The sequence below is a fragment of the Syngnathus typhle genome, unplaced genomic scaffold (assembly GCF_033458585.1).
Source record: "Syngnathus typhle isolate RoL2023-S1 ecotype Sweden unplaced genomic scaffold, RoL_Styp_1.0 HiC_scaffold_80, whole genome shotgun sequence".
Taxonomy (NCBI): Eukaryota; Metazoa; Chordata; class Actinopteri; order Syngnathiformes; family Syngnathidae; genus Syngnathus; species Syngnathus typhle.
Window position 1 is genome coordinate 27,944 of NW_026871986.1, and position 15,295 is coordinate 43,238.

The following is a 15,295-nucleotide window of genomic DNA, read 5'->3' on the forward strand; positions in this document are numbered from 1 at the left end:
GATTTAAGCAATAAAATTAAAAATGCTTATAAAACATAAACCAAACGTTGGAAGTGGTCATTTCTTCATGCGCAGTGATAAACTCGGCACTCTAAAGCACCCGAGAGCGTTTTTTTTCGATGCCAACCTAACCAGAGTTACGGGAGCGGCACAATTCAGAAAAAGCGCTCAGCTCGCCGAGAAAATGCGATTTAAGCAATAAAATTAAAAATGCTTATAAAACATAAACCAAACGTTGGAGGTGGTCATTTCTTCATGCGCAGTGATAAACTCGGCACTCTAAAGCACCCGAGAGCGTTTTTTTCGATGCCAACCTAACCAGAGTGACGGGAGCGGCACAATTCAGAAAAAGCGCTCAGCTCGCCGAGAAAATGCGATTTAAGCAATAAAATTAAAAATGCTTATAAAACATAAACCAAACGTTGGAGGTGGTCATTTCTTCATGCGCAGTGATAAACTCGGCACTCTAAAGCACCCGAGAGCGTTTTTTTTTATGCCAGCCTAACCAGAGTGACGGGAGCGGCAGAATTCAGAAAAAGTGCTCAGCTCGCCGAGAAAATGCGATTTAAGCAATTTAAATTAAAAATGCTTATTAAACATAAACCAAACGTTGGAGGTGGTCATTTCTTCATGCGCAGTGAATAACTCGGCACTCTAAAGCACCCGAGAGCGTTTTTTTCGATGCCAACCTAACCAGAGTGACGGGAGAGGCACAATTCAGAAAAAGCGCTCAGCAAGCCGAGAAAATGCGATTTAAGCAATAAAATTAAAAATGCTCATAAAACATAAACCAAACGTTGGAGGTGGTCATTTCTTCATGCGCAGTGATAAACTCGGCACTCTAAAGCACCCGAGAGCGTTTTTTTCGATGCCAACCTAACCAGAGTGACGGGAGCGGCACAATTCAGAAAAAGTGCTCAGCTCGCCGAGAAAATGCGATTTAAGCAATAAAATTAAAAATGCTTATAAAACATAAACCAAACGTTGGAGGTGGTCATTTCTTCATGCGCAGTGATAAACTCGGCACTCTAAAGCACCCGAGAGCGTTTTTTTCGATGCCAACCTAACCAGAGTGACGGGAGCGGCACAATTCAGAAAAAGCGCTCAGCTCGCCGAGAAAATGCGATTTAAGCAATAAAATTAAAAATGCTTATAAAACATAAACCAAACGTTGGAGGTGGTCATTTCTTCATGCGCAGTGATAAACTCGGCACTCTAAAGCACCCGAGAGCGTTTTTTTTCGATGCCAACCTAACCAGAGTGACGGGAGCGGCACAATTCAGAAAAAGTGCTCAGCTCGCCGAGAAAATGCGATTCAAGCAATAAAATTAAAAATGCTTATTAAACATAAACCAAACGTTGGAGGTGGTCATTTCTTCATGCGCAGTGAATAACTCGGCACTCTAAAGCACCCGAGAGCGTTTTTTTCGATGCCAACCTAACCAGAGTGACGGGAGCGGCACAATTCAGAAAAAGTGCTCAGCTCGCCGAGAAAATGCGATTTAAGCAATAAAATTAAAAATGCTTATAAAACATAAACCAAACGTTGGAGGTGGTCATTTCTTAATGCGCAGTAATAAACTCGGCACTCTAAAGCACCCGAGAGCGTTTTTTTCGATGCCAACCTAACCAGAGTGACGGGAGCGGCACAATTCAGAAAAAGTGCTCAGCTCGCCGAGAAAATGCGATTTAAGCAATAAAATTAAAAATGCTTATAAAACATAAACCAAACTTTGGAGGTGGTCATTTCTTAATGCGCAGTAATAAACTCGGCACTCTAAAGCACCCGAGAGCGTTTTTTTCGATGCCAACCTAACCAGAGTGACGGGAGCGGCACAATTCAGAAAAAGCGCTCAGCTCGCCGAGAAAATGCGATTTAAGCAATAAATTTAAAAATGCTTATAAAACATAAACCAAACGTTGGAGGTGGTCATTTCTTCATGCGCAGTGATAAACTCGGCACTCTAAAGCACCCGAGAGCGTTTTTTTCGATGCCAACCTAACCAGAGTGACGGGAGCGGCACAATTCAGAAAAAGTGCTCAGCTCGCCGAGAAAATGCGATTTAAGCAATAAAATTAAAAATGCTTATAAAACATAAACCAAACGTTGGAGGTGGTCATTTCTTAATGCGCAGTAATAAACTCGGCACTCTAAAGCACCCGAGAGCGTTTTTTTCGATGCCAACCTAACCAGAGTGACGGGAGCGGCACAATTCAGAAAAAGTGCTCAGCTCGCCGAGAAAATGCGATTTAAGCAATAAAATTAAAAATGCTTATAAAACATAAACCAAACGTTGGAGGTGGTCATTTCTTAATGCGCAGTAATAAACTCGGCACTCTAAAGCACCCGAGAGCGTTTTTTTCGATGCCAACCTAACCAGAGTGACGGGAGCGGCACAATTCAGAAAAAGTGCTCAGCTCGCCGAGAAAATGCGATTTAAGCAATAAAATTAAAAATGCTTATAAAACATAAACCAAACGTTGGAGGTGGTCATTTCTTAATGCGCAGTAATAAACTCGGCACTCTAAAGCACCCGAGAGCGTTTTTTTCGATGCCAACCTAACCAGAGTGACGGGAGCGGCACAATTCAGAAAAAGTGCTCAGCTCGCCGAGAAAATGCGATTTAAGCAATAAAATTAAAAATGCTTATAAAACATAAACCAAACGTTGGAGGTGGTCATTTCTTAATGCGCAGTAATAAACTCGGCACTCTAAAGCACCCGAGAGCGTTTTTTTCGATGCCAACCTAACCAGAGTGACGGGAGCGGCACAATTCAGAAAAAGTGCTCAGCTCGCCGAGAAAATGCGATTTAAGCAATAAAATTAAAAATGCTTATTAAACATAAACCAAACGTTGGAGGTGGTCATTTCTTCATGCGCAGTGAATAACTCGGCACTCTAAAGCACCCGATAGCGTTTTTTTCGATGCCAACCTAACCAGAGTGACGGGAGCGGCACAATTCAGAAAAAGCGCTCAGCTCGCCGAGAAAATGCGATTTAAGCAATAAAATTAAAAATGCTTATAAAACATAAACCAAACGTTGGAGGTGGTCATTTCTTAATGCGCAGTAATAAACTCGGCACTCTAAAGCACCCGAGAGCGTTTTTTTCGATGCCAACCTAACCAGAGTGACGGGAGCGGCACAATTCAGAAAAAGTGCTCAGCTCGCCGAGAAAATGCGATTTAAGCAATAAAATTAAAAATGCTTATAAAACATAAACCAAACGTTGGAAGTGGTCATTTCTTCATGCGCAGTGATAAACTCGGCACTCTAAAGCACCCGAGAGCGTTTTTTTCGATGCCAACCTAACCAGAGTTACGGGAGCGGCACAATTCAGAAAAAGCGCTCAGCTCGCCGAGAAAATGCGATTTAAGCAATAAAATTAAAAATGCTTATAAAACATAAACCAAACGTTGGAGGTGGTCATTTCTTCATGCGCAGTGATAAACTCGGCACTCTAAAGCACCCGAGAGCGTTTTTTTCGATGCCAACCTAACCAGAGTGACGGGAGCGGCACAATTCAGAAAAAGCGCTCAGCTCGCCGAGAAAATGCGATTTAAGCAATAAAATTAAAAATGCTTATAAAACATAAACCAAACGTTGGAGGTGGTCATTTCTTCATGCGCAGTGATAAACTCGGCACTCTAAAGCACCCGAGAGCGTTTTTTTCGATGCCAACCTAACCAGAGTGACGGGAGCGGCACAATTCAGAAAAAGTGCTCAGCTCGCCGAGAAAATGCGATTTAAGCAATAAAATTAAAAATGCTTATAAAACATAAACCAAACGTTGGAGGTGGTCATTTCTTCATGCGCAGTGAATAACTCGGCACTCTAAAGCACCCGAGAGCGTTTTTTTCGATGCCAACCTAACCAGAGTGACGGGAGCGGCACAATTCAGAAAAAGTGCTCAGCTCGCCGAGAAAATGCGATTTAAGCAATAAAATTAAAAATGCTTATAAAACATAAACCAAACGTTGGAGGTGGTCATTTCTTAATGCGCAGTAATAAACTCGGCACTCTAAAGCACCCGTGAGCGTTTTTTTCGATGCCAACCTAACCAGAGTGACGGGAGCGGCACAATTCAGAAAAAGTGCTCAGCTCGCCGAGAAAATGCGATTTAAGCAATAAAATTAAAAATGCTTATAAAACATAAACCAAACGTTGGAGGTGGTCATTTCTTCATGCGCAGTGATAAAGTCGGCACTCTAAAGCACCCGAGAGCGTTTTTTTCGATGCCAACCTAACCAGAGTGACGGGAGCGGCACAATTCAGAAAAAGTGCTCAGCTCGCCGAGAAAATGCGATTTAAGCAATAAAATTAAAAATGCTTATTAAACATAAACCAAACGTTGGAGGTGGTCATTTCTTCATGCGCAGTGATAAACTCGGCACTCTACAGCATCCGAGAGCGTTTTTTTCGATGCCAACCTAACCAGAGTGACGGGAGCGGCACAATTCAGAAAAAGTGCTCAGCTCGCCGAGAAAATGCGATTTAAGCAATAAAACTAAAAATGCTTATAAAACATAAACCAAACGTTGGAGGTGGTCATTTCTTCATGCGCAGTGAATAACTCGGCACTCTAAAGCACCCGAGAGCGTTTTTTTCGATGCCAACCTAACCAGAGTGACGGGAGCGGCACAATTCAGAAAAAGCGCTCAGCTCGCCGAGAAAATGCGATTTAAGCAATAAATTTAAAAATGCTTATAAAACATAAACCAAACGTTGGAGGTGGTCATTTCTTCATGCGCAGTAATAAACTCGGCACTCTAAAGCACCCGAGAGCGTTTTTTTCGATGCCAACCTAACCAGAGTGACGGGAGCGGCACAATTCAGAAAAAGCGCTCAGCTCGCCGAGAAAATGCGATTTAAGCAATAAATTTAAAAATGCTTATAAAACATAAACCAAACGTTGGAGGTGGTCATTTCTTCATGCGCAGTGATAAACTCGGCACTCTAAAGCACCCGAGAGCGTTTTTTTCGATGCCAACCTAACCAGAGTGACGGGAGCGGCACAATTCAGAAAAAGTGCTCAGCTCGCCGAGAAAATGCGATTTAAGCAATAAAATTAAAAATGCTTATAAAACATAAACCAAACGTTGGAGGTGGTCATTTCTTAATGCGCAGTAATAAACTCGGCACTCTAAAGCACCCGAGAGCGTTTTTTTCGATGCCAACCTAACCAGAGTGACGGGAGCGGCACAATTCAGAAAAAGTGCTCAGCTCGCCGAGAAAATGCGATTTAAGCAATAAAATTAAAAATGCTTATAAAACATAAACCAAACGTTGGAAGTGGTCATTTCTTCATGCGCAGTGATAAACTCGGCACTCTAAAGCACCCGAGAGTGTTTTTTTCGATGCCAACCTAACCAGAGTTACGCGAGCGGCACAATTCAGAAAAAGCGCTCAGCTCGCCGAGAAAATGCGATTTAAGCAATAAAATTAAAAATGCTTATAAAACATAAACCAAACGTTGGAGGTGGTCATTTCTTCATGCGCAGTGATAAACTCGGCACTCTAAAGCACCCGAGAGCGTTTTTTTCGATGCCAACCTAACCAGAGTGACGGGAGCGGCACAATTCAGAAAAAGTGCTCAGCTCGCCGAGAAAATGCGATTTAAGCAATAAAATTAGAAATGCTTATAAAACATAAACCAAACGTTGGAGGTGGTCATTTCTTCATGCGCAGTGAATAACTCGGCACTCTAAAGCACCCGAGAGCGTTTTTTTCGATGCCAACCTAACCAGAGTGACGGGAGCGGCACAATTCAGAAAAAGTGCTCAGCTCGCCGAGAAAATGCGATTTAACCAATAAAATTAAAAATGCTTATAAAACATAAACCAAACGTTGGAGGTGGTCATTTCTTAATGCGCAGTAATAAACTCGGCACTCTAAAGCACCCGTGAGCGTTTTTTTCGATGCCAACCTTACCAGAGTGACGGGAGCGGCACAATTCAGAAAAAGTGCTCAGCTCGCCGAGAAAATGCGATTTAAGCAATAAAATTAAAAATGCTTATAAAACATAAACCAAACGTTGGAGGTGGTCATTTCTTCATGCGCAGTGATAAAGTCGGCACTCTAAAGCACCCGAGAGCGTTTTTTTCGATGCCAACCTAACCAGAGTGACGGGAGCGGCACAATTCAGAAAAAGTGCTCAGCTCGCCGAGAAAATGCGATTTAAGCAATAAAATTAAAACATAAACCAAACGTTGGAGGTGGTCATTTCTTCATGCGCAGTGAATAACTCGGCACTCTAAAGCACCCGAGAGCGTTTTTTTCGATGCCAACCTAACCAGAGTGACGGGAGCGGCACAATTCAGAAAAAGTGCTCAGCTCGCCGAGAAAATGCGATTTAAGCAATAAAATTAAAAATGCTTATAAAACATAAACCAAACGTTGGAGGTGGTCATTTCTTCATGCGCAGTGATAAAGTCGGCACTCTAAAGCACCCGAGAGCGTTTTTTTCGATGCCAACCTAACCAGAGTGACGGGAGCGGCACAATTCAGAAAAAGTGCTCAGCTCGCCGAGAAAATGCGATTTAAGCAATAAAATTAAAAATGCTTATAAAACATAAACCAAACGTTGGAGGTGGTCATTTCTTAATGCGCAGTAATAAACTCGGCACTCTAAAGCACCCGAGAGCGTTTTTTTCGATGCCAACCTAACCAGAGTGACGGGAGCGGCACAATTCAGAAAAAGTGCTCAGCTCGCCGAGAAAATGCGATTTAAGCAATAAAATTAAAAATGCTTATAAAACATAAACCAAACGTTGGAGGTGGTCATTTCTTAATGCGCAGTAATAAACTCGGCACTCTAAAGCACCCGAGAGCGTTTTTTTCGATGCCAACCTAACCAGAGTGACGGGAGCGGCACAATTCAGAAAAAGCGCTCAGCTCGCCGAGAAAATGCGATTTAAGCAATAAAATTAAAAATGCTTATAAAACATAAACCAAACGTTGGAGGTGGTCATTTCTTCGTGCGCAGTGAATAACTCGGCACTCTAAAGCACCCGAGAGCGTTTTTTTCGATGCCAACCTAACCAGAGTGACGGGAGCGGCACAATTCAGAAAAAGTGCTCAGCTCGCCGAGAAAATGCGATTTAAGCAATAAAATTAAAAATGCTTATAAAACATAAACCAAACGTTGGAGGTGGTCATTTCTTAATGCGCAGTAATAAACTCGGCACTCTAAAGCACCCGAGAGCGTTTTTTTCGATGCCAACCTAACCAGAGTGACGGGAGCGGCACAATTCAGAAAAAGTGCTCAGCTCGCCGAGAAAATGCGATTTAAGCAATAAAATTAAAACATAAACCAAACGTTGGAAGTTGTCATTTCTTCATGCGCAGTGATAAACTCGGCACTCTAAAGCACCCGAGAGTGTTTTTTTCGATGCCAACCTAACCAGAGTTACGGGAGCGGCACAATTCAGAAAAAGCGCTCAGCTCGCCGAGAAAATGCGATTTAAGCAATAAAATTAAAAATGCTTATAAAACATAAACCAAACGTTGGAGGTGGTCATTTCTTCATGCGCAGTGAATAACTCGGCACTCTAAAGCACCCGAGAGCGTTTTTTTCGATGCCAACCTAACCAGAGTGACGGGAGCGGCACAATTCAGAAAAAGTGCTCAGCTCGCCGAGAAAATGCGATTTAACCAATAAAATTAAAAATGCTTATAAAACATAAACCAAACGTTGGAGGTGGTCATTTCTTAATGCGCAGTAATAAACTCGGCACTCTAAAGCACCCGTTAGCGTTTTTTTCGATGCCAACCTTACCAGAGTGACGGGAGCGGCACAATTCAGAAAAAGTGCTCAGCTCGCCGAGAAAATGCGATTTAAGCAATAAAATTAAAAATGCTTATAAAACATAAACCAAACGTTGGAGGTGGTCATTTCTTCATGCGCAGTGATAAAGTCGGCACTCTAAAGCACCCGAGAGCGTTTTGTTCGATGCCAACCTAACCAGAGTGACGGGAGCGGCACAATTCAGAAAAAGTGCTCAGCTCGCCGACAAAATGCGATTTAAGCAATAACATTAAAAATGCTTATAAAACATAAGCCAAACGTTGGAGGTGGTCATTTCTTCGTGCGCAGTGAATAACTCGGCACTCTAAAGCACCCGAGAGCGTTTTTTTCGATGCCAACCTAACCAGAGTGACGGGAGCGGCACAATTCAGAAAAAGTGCTCAGCTCGCCGAGAAAATGCGATTTAAGCAATAAAATTAAAAATGCTTATAAAACATAAACCAAACGTTGGAGGTGGTCATTTCTTAATGCGCAGTAATAAACTCGGCACTCTAAAGCACCCGAGAGCGTTTTTTCGATGCCAACCTAACCAGAGTGACGGGAGCGGCACAATTCAGAAAAAGTGCTCAGCTCGCCGAGAAAATGCGATTTAAGCAATAAAATTAAAAATGCTTATAAAACATAAACCAAACGTTGGAGGTGGTCATTTCTTAATGCGCAGTAATAAACTCGGCACTCTAAAGCACCCGAGAGCGTTTTTTTCGATGCCAACCTAACCAGAGTGACGGGAGCGGCACAATTCAGAAAAAGTGCTCAGCTCGCCGAGAAAATGCGATTTAAGCAATAAAATTAGAAATGCTTATAAAACATAAACCAAACGTTGGAAGTGGTCATTTCTTCATGCGCAGTGATAAACTCGGCACTCTAAAGCACCCGAGAGCGTTTTTTTCGATGCCAACCTAACCAGAGTTACGGGAGCGGCACAATTCAGAAAAAGCGCTCAGCTCGCCGAGAAAATGCGATTTAAGCAATAAAATTAAAAATGCTTATAAAACATAAACCAAACGTTGGAGGTGGTCATTTCTTCATGCGCAGTGATAAACTCGGCACTCTAAAGCACCCCGAGAGCGTTTTTTTCGATGCCAACCTAACCAGAGTGACGGGAGCGGCACAATTCAGAAAAAGCGCTCAGCTCGCCGAGAAAATGCGATTTAAGCAATAAAATTAAAAATGCTTATAAAACATAAACCAAACGTTGGAGGTGGTCATTTCTTCATGCGCAGTGATAAACTCGGCACTCTAAAGCACCCGAGAGCGTTTTTTTCGATGCCAACCTAACCAGAGTGACGGGAGCGGCACAATTCAGAAAAAGCGCTCAGCTCGCCGAGAAAATGCGATTTAAGCAATAAAATTAAAAATGCTTATTAAACATAAACCAAACGTTGGAGGTGGTAATTTCTTCATGCGCAGTGATAAACTCGGCACTCTAAAGCACCCGAGAGCGTTTTTTTCGATGCCAACCTAACCAGAGTGACGGGAGCGGCACAATTCAGAAAAAGCGCTCAGCTCGCCGAGAAAATGCGATTTAAGCAATAAAATTAAAAATGCTTATAAAACATAAACCAAACGTTGGAGGTGGTAATTTCTTCATGCGCAGTGATAAACTCGGCACTCTAAAGCACCCGAGAGCGTTTTTTTCGATGCCAACCTAACCAGAGTGACGGGAGCGGCACAATTCAGAAAAAGTGCTCAGCTCGCCGAGAAAATGCGATTCAAGCAATAAAATTAAAAATGCTTATTAAACATAAACCAAACGTTGGAGGTGGTCATTTCTTGATGCACAGTGAATAACTCGGCACTCTAAAGCACCCGAGAGCGTTTTTTTCGATGCCAACCTAACCAGAGTGACGGGAGCGGCACAATTCAGAAAAAGTGCTCAGCTCGCCGAGAAAATGCGATTTAAGCAATAAAATTAAAAATGCTTATAAAACATAAACCAAACGTTGGAGGTGGTCATTTCTTAATGCGCAGTAATAAACTCGGCACTCTAAAGCACCCGAGAGCGTTTTTTTCGATGCCAACCTAACCAGAGTGACGGGAGCGGCACAATTCAGAAAAAGTGCTCAGCTCGCCGAGAAAATGCGATTTAAGCAATAAAATTAAAAATGCTTATAAAACATAAACCAAACGTTGGAGGTGGTCATTTCTTAATGCGCAGTAATAAACTCGGCACTCTAAAGCACCCGAGAGCGTTTTTTTCGATGCCAACCTAACCAGAGTGACGGGAGCGGCACAATTCAGAAAAAGTGCTCAGCTCGCCGAGAAAATGCGATTTAAGCAATAAAATTAAAAATGCTTATTAAACATAAACCAAACGTTGGAGGTGGTCATTTCTTCATGCGCAGTGAATAACTCAGCACTCTAAAGCACCCGATAGCGTTTTTTTCGATGCCAACCTAACCAGAGTGACGGGAGCGGCACAATTCAGAAAAAGTGCTCAGCTCGCCGAGAAAATGCGATTTAAGCAATAAAATTAAAAATGCTTATAAAACATAAACCAAACGTTGGAGGTGGTCATTTCTTAATGCGCAGTAATAAACTCGGCACTCTAAAGCACCCGAGAGCGTTTTTTTCGATGCCAACCTAACCAGAGTGACGGGAGCGGCACAATTCAGAAAAAGTGCTCAGCTCGCCGTGAAAATGCGATTTAAGCAATAAAATTAAAAATGCTTATAAAACATAAACAAAACGTTGGAAGTGGTCATTTCTTCATGCGCAGTGATAAACTCGGCACTCTAAAGCACCCGAGAGCGTTTTTTTCGATGCCAACCTAACCAGAGTTACGGGAGCGGCACAATTCAGAAAAAGCGCTCAGCTCGCCGAGAAAATGCGATTTAAGCAATAAAATTAAAAATGCTTATAAAACATAAACCAAACGTTGGAGGTGGTCATTTCTTCATGCGCAGTGATAAACTCGGCACTCTAAAGCACCCGAGAGCGTTTTTTTCGATGCCAACCTAACCAGAGTGACGGGAGCGGCACAATTCAGAAAAAGCGCTCAGCTCGCCGAGAAAATGCGATTTAAGCAATAAAATTAAAAATGCTTATAAAACATAAACCAAACGTTGGAGGTGGTCATTTCTTCATGCGTAGTGATAAACTCGGCACTCTAAAGCACCCGAGAGCGTTTTTTTCGATGCCAACCTAACCAGAGTGACGGGAGCGGCACAATTCAGAAAAAGCGCTCAGCTCGCCGAGAAAATGCGATTTAAGCAATAAAATTAAAAATGCTTATAAAACATAAACCAAACGTTGGAGGTGGTCATTTCTTCATGCGCAGTGAATAACTCGGCACTCTAAAGCACCCGAGAGCGTTTTTTTCGATGCCAACCTAACCAGAGTGACGGGAGCGGCACAATTCAGAAAAAGTGCTCAGCTCGCCGAGAAAATGCGATTTAAGCAATAAAATTAAAAATGCTTATAAAACATAAACCAAACGTTGGAGGTGGTCATTTCTTAATGCGCAGTAATAAACTCGGCACTCTAAAGCACCCGTGAGTGACGGGAGCGGCACAATTCAGAAAAAGTGCTCAGCTCGCCGAGAAAATGCGATTCAAGCTATAAAATTAAAAATGCTTATTAAACATAAACCAAACGTTGGAAGTGGTCATTTCTTCATGCGCAGTGATAAACTCGGCACTCTAAAGCACCCGAGAGCGTTTTTTTCGATGCCAACCTAACCAGAGTTACGGGAGCGGCACAATTCAGAAAAAGCGCTCAGCTCGCCGAGAAAATGCGATTTAAGCAATAAAATTAAAAATGCTTATAAAACATAAACCAAACGTTGGAGGTGGTCATTTCTTCATGCGCAGTGATAAACTCGGCACTCTAAAGCACCCGAGAGCGTTTTTTTCGATGCCAACCTAACCAGAGTGACGGGAGCGGCACAATTCAGAAAAAGCGCTCAGCTCGCCGAGAAAATGCGATTTAAGCAATAAAATTAAAAATGCTTATAAAACATAAACCAAACGTTGGAGGTGGTCATTTCTTCATGCGTAGTGATAAACTCGGCACTCTAAAGCACCCGAGAGCGTTTTTTTCGATGCCAACCTAACCAGAGTGACGGGAGCGGCACAATTCAGAAAAAGCGCTCAGCTCGCCGAGAAAATGCGATTTAAGCAATAAAATTAAAAATGCTTATAAAACATAAACCAAACGTTGGAGGTGGTCATTTCTTCATGCGCAGTGAATAACTCGGCACTCTAAAGCACCCGAGAGCGTTTTTTTCGATGCCAACCTAACCAGAGTGACGGGAGCGGCACAATTCAGAAAAAGTGCTCAGCTCGCCGAGAAAATGCGATTTAAGCAATAAAATTAAAAATGCTTATAAAACATAAACCAAACGTTGGAGGTGGTCATTTCTTAATGCGCAGTAATAAACTCGGCACTCTAAAGCACCCGAGAGCGTTTTTTTCGATGCCAACCTAACCAGAGTGACGGGAGCGGCACAATTCAGAAAAAGTGCTCAGCTCGCCGAGAAAATGCGATTTAAGCAATAAAATTAAAAATGCTTATTAAACATAAAACAAACGTTGGAGGTGGTCATTTCTTCATGCGCAGTGAATAACTCGGCACTCTAAAGCACCCGATAGCGTTTTTTTCGATGCCAACCTAACCAGAGTGAGGGAGCGGCACAATTCAGAAAAAGCGCTCAGCTCGCCGAGAAAATGCGATTTAAGCAATAAAATTAAAAATGCTTATAAAACATAAACCAAACGTTGGAGGTGGTCATTTCTTAATGCGCAGTAATAAACTCGGCACTCTAAAGCACCCGAGAGCGTTTTTTTCGATGCCAACCTAACCAGAGTGACGGGAGCGGCAGAATTCAGAAAAAGTGCTCAGCTCGCCGAGAAAATGCGATTTAAGCAATAAAATTAAAAATGCTTATTAAACGTAAACCAAACGTTGGAGGTTGTCATTTCTTCATGCGCAGTGAATAACTCGGCACTCTAAAGCACCCGAGAGCGTTTTTTTCGATGCCAACCTAACCAGAGTGACGGGAGCGGCACAATTCAGAAAAAGCGCTCAGCTCGCCGAGAAAATGCGATTTAAGCAATAAAATTAAAAATGCTTATTAAACATAAACCAAACGTTGGAGGTGGTCCTTTCTTCATGCGCAGTGAATAACGGCACTCTAAAGCACCCGAGAGCGTTTTTTTCGATGCCAACCTAACCAGAGTGACGGGAGAGGCACAATTCAGAAAAAGCGCTCAGCTCGCCGAGAAAATGCGATTTAAGCAATAAAATTAAAAATGCTTATAAAACATAAACCAAACGTTGGAGGTGGTCATTTCTTCATGCGCAGTGATAAACTCGGCACTCTAAAGCACCCGAGAGCGTTTTTTTCGATGCCAACCTAACCAGAGTGACGGGAGCGGCACAATTCAGAAAAAGTGCTCAGCTCGCCGAGAAAATGCGATTTAAGCAATAAAATTAAAAATGCTTATAAAACATAAACCAAACGTTGGAGGTGGTCATTTCTTCATGCGCAGTGATAAACTCGGCACTCTAAAGCACCCGAGAGCGTTTTTTTCGATGCCAACCTAACCAGAGTGACGGGAGCGGCACAATTCAGAAAAAGTGCTCAGCTCGCCGAGAAAATGCGATTCAAGCAATAAAATTAAAAATGCTTATTAAACATAAACCAAACGTTGGAGGTGGTCATTTCTTCATGCGCAGTGAATAACTCGGCACTCTAAAGCACCCGAGAGCGTTTTTTTCGATGCCAACCTAACCAGAGTGACGGGAGCGGCACAATTCAGAAAAAGTGCTCAGCTCGCCGAGAAAATGCGATTTAAGCAATAAAATTAAAAATGCTTATAAAACCTAAACCAAACGTTGGAGGTGGTCATTTCTTAATGCGCAGTAATAAACTCGGCACTCTAAAGCACCCGAGAGCGTTTTTTTCGATGCCAACCTAACCAGAGTGACTGGAGCGGCACAATTCTGAAAAAGTGCTCAGCTCGCCGAGAAAATGCGATTTAAGCAATAAAATTAAAAATGCTTATAAAACATAAACCAAACGTTGGAGGTGGTCATTTCTTAATGCGCAGTAATAAACTCGGCACTCTAAAGCACCCGAGAGCGTTTTTTTCGATGCCAACCTAACCAGAGTGACGGGAGCGGCACAATTCAGAAAAAGTGCTCAGCTCGCCGAGAAAATGCGATTTAAGCAATAAAATTAAAAATGCTTATTAAACATAAACCAAACGTTGGAGGTGGTCATTTCTTCATGCGCAGTGAATAACTCGGCACTCTAAAGCACCCGAGAGCGTTTTTTTCGATGCCAACCTAACCAGAGTGACGGGAGCGGCACAATTCAGAAAAAGTGCTCAGCTCGCCGAGAAAATGCGATTTAAGCAATAAAATTAAAAATGCTTATTAAACATAAACCAAACGTTGGAGGTGGTCAATTCTTCATGCGCAGTGAATAACTCGGCACTCTAAAGCACCCGAGAGCGTTTTTTTCGATGCCAACCTAACCAGAGTGACGGGAGCGGCACAATTCAGAAAAAGCGCTCAGATCGCCGAGAAAATGCGATTTAAGCAATAAAATTAAAAATGCTTATTAAACATAAACCAAACGTTGGAGGTGGTCATTTCTTCATGCGCAGTGAATAACTCGGCACTCTAAAGCACCCGAGAGCGTTTTTTTCGATGCCAACCTAACCAGAGTGACGGGAGCGGCACAATTCAGAAAAAGCGCTCAGCTCGCCGAGAAAATGCGATTTAAGCAATAAAATTAAAAATGCTTATAAAACATAAACCAAACGTTGGAGGTGGTCATTTCTTAATGCGCAGTAATAAACTCGGCACTCTAAAGCACCCGAGAGCGTTTTTTTCGATGCCAACCTAACCAGAGTGACGGGAGCGGCACAATTCAGAAAAAGTGCTCAGCTCGCCGAGAAAATGCGATTTAAGCAATAAAATTAAAAATGCTTATAAAACATAAACCAAACGTTGGAGGTGGTCATTTCTTAATGCGCAGTAATAAACTCGGCACTCTAAAGCACCCGAGAGCGTTTTTTTCGATGCCAACCTAACCAGAGTGACGGGAGCGGCACAATTCAGAAAAAGTGCTCAGCTCGCCGAGAAAATGCGATTTAAGCAATAAAACTAAAAATTCTTATAAAACATAAACCAAACGTTGGAGGTGGTCATTTCTTCATGCGCAGTGAATAACTCGGCACTCTAAAGCACCCGAGAGCGTTTTTTTCGATGCCAACCTAACCAGAGTGACGGGAGCGGCACAATTCAGAAAAAGCGCTCAGCTCGCCGAGAAAATGCGATTTAAGCAATAAAATTAAAAATGCTTATAAAACATAAACCAAACGTTGGAGGTGGTCATTTCCTAATGCGCAGTAATAAACTCGGCACTCTAAAGCACCCGAGAGCGTTTTTTTCGATGCCAACCTAACCAGAGTGACGGGAGCGGCACAATTCAGAAAAAGTGCTCAGCTCGCCGAGAAAATGCGATTTAAGCAATAA